The sequence below is a fragment of the Meles meles genome, chromosome 3, assembly GCF_922984935.1.
Source record: "Meles meles chromosome 3, mMelMel3.1 paternal haplotype, whole genome shotgun sequence".
Taxonomy (NCBI): domain Eukaryota; kingdom Metazoa; phylum Chordata; class Mammalia; order Carnivora; family Mustelidae; genus Meles; species Meles meles.
In genome coordinates, this window is record NC_060068.1 from 137,249,253 (window position 1) to 137,251,614 (window position 2,362).

Sequence of the window (2,362 nt, forward strand, 5' to 3'; positions counted from 1 at the left end):
AGGTGGTATATATACACAATGTAATACTATGCCGCCATCAAAAGAAATGAAATCTTGCCATTTGCAGCGATGTGGATGGAACTAGAGGGTATCATGCTTAGTGAAATAAGTCAATCGGAGAAAGACAACTATCATATGATCTCCCTGATATGAGGACATGGAGATGCAACATGGGGGGTTGGGTGATAGGAGAAGAATAAATGAAACAAGATGGGATTGGGAGGGAGACAAACCATAAATGACTCTTAATCTCACAAAACAAACTGGGGGTTGCTGAGGGGAGTTGGGGTTGGGAGAGGGGGAGGGGGTTATGGACATTGGGGAGGGTATGTGCTATCGTGAATGCTGTGAAGTGTGTAAACCTAGTGATTCACAGACCTGTACCCCTGGGGATAAAAATACATTATATGTTTATAAAAAAAAAAAGAAAAAGAAAGGATGAATACCCAACTTTTGTGGCAATGTGGACAGGACTGGAAGTGATTATGCTGAGTGAAATAACTCAAGCAGAGAGAGTCAAGTATCATTTGGTTTCACTTATTTGTGGAGCATAACAAATGACATGGAGGACATTGGGAGATGGAGAGGAAAAGGAAGTTGAGGGAAATTGGAAGGGGAGGCGAACCATAAGAGACTATGGACTCTGAAAAACAACCTGAGGGTTTTGAAGGAGCGGGGGTGGGAGGTTGGGGGAACCAGGTGGTGGGTAATAGGGAGGGCACATATTTCATGGAGCACTGGGTGTTGTGCAAAAACAATGAATACTGTTATGCTGAAAAAATAAATAAATAAAATTTTTAAAAAATGGATATTCAAGAATAAAAAAAAATCCTAGGAAGGGAAAACCACTGCAGAAAGTCTTCCAATATTAATAAACCCAAGAAATGTGCTTTAGGCTTTGGATTTAGTGCCTTCGGAGGCATCTAATGGATTGTTATAAGAGGATTGAGATACAGTAAGTTGTGAGCTGGGCTAGATCCTTCTAGGACGTTTTCTAATGCAGAGCCCAAGATTCCAACATCTTCAACATCTTCCAAATTTTAGTTTAACTGTGCACATACTCTAAAGATTTATGTTTATGCTGACCTTTATCAACAAGCCAATGTGCACCACGGTAATCAAAATGCATTCTGAGTGGTTTCATGGCAACATCTGTGGCTGCTAGGCAGATGAAGAAGCTCCAGAATAGTCTATGCCCCCCTCCCAAATAATGACTGTGGGGAAAAGACAGCCTCAGGGCTTTGAGAGTGGTTCTTATCAGGATGGGACTGGAGCACCTGGATTTTCTTGTGGAAAGAAGAATCAGAGAGATGGCTTTTTTTCCTCCCCCTACAGTCTTAGACTTGAGACTTCCCTTTTGTACTTCTATTTCCCCAGTGGCAAAATGCAGGGAAGACCCCAGATAAATTATTTCCTGCCAGTCCCAATATTCCATGACTAAGACATTAACTTAGTCGAGTAACTTGCTTTCCAAGTGTGACCCTAGATAAGCTAAACCAAAGTGAAACACCAGAGGAATATCCAAGCAAAGATGTAATTTGTCTTTGAGTAGACAGAAAGTTACTGCTCAAAGAACAATTTTCTATTTTCTCCCCAAGTGACTCTCCACAAGAACCATGCTTAGGGTCAGATGAAGACAGAAAAGAAGCTATCCCTTGCTTACCTAGGCTGTGGCATTCTTCGCACAAGACTTTAGGAAAAGTATAGACCCTGAGATCTCCAGATGATTTACTATCTTATCTAGAATTAAATAAAGGAATTAAGTAAATTTTGTGTTCTGTAAAAATTCCATGTTAGCACCCAGGTAAAGACAGAAGCAAAACTATTCACAAATAGATTGGTAAGCCAGAAAATCTTCAATAAACAAAAAGACACGATGTTTTGCAGTTATTTAAACTCAGCATCACACTGCTAAAAGGGTACTTACTAGCCAGTGTCTGAAAACTTAATACCTTGTACTTGTAATAATGTATTTGGGTCTTCCTGTCAGTGTGGAGTATGTAAATGAGCATCAACAATTTGCATTTCTACCGCTCAGACACTGAGATACCTGTAGGTGTATCAGAAGAAAGATAACTTGATAGATTGTGGTTAGCTTCACTTCTCCACGTAAGAGTCCATGAGGGAATCATCTGATTTGTAACAGCACTGCCTGGGATCACCTTAATCATCTCTTTCCATGCAAAAATGAAAATCACCTGAGAAATTAGAAGATGTTGAGAGAAAAAAAAAAAAAAGAAAGGATGGGGAGCTGCGGAGTAACCGAACACAGCCCAGATGCACATATAGTCTCCTGTTTATTTTAATTGAATGGTTTGTGTCTTCAGGCTATCTCATTATTCTCCCCAGAGCAGAAATGTTG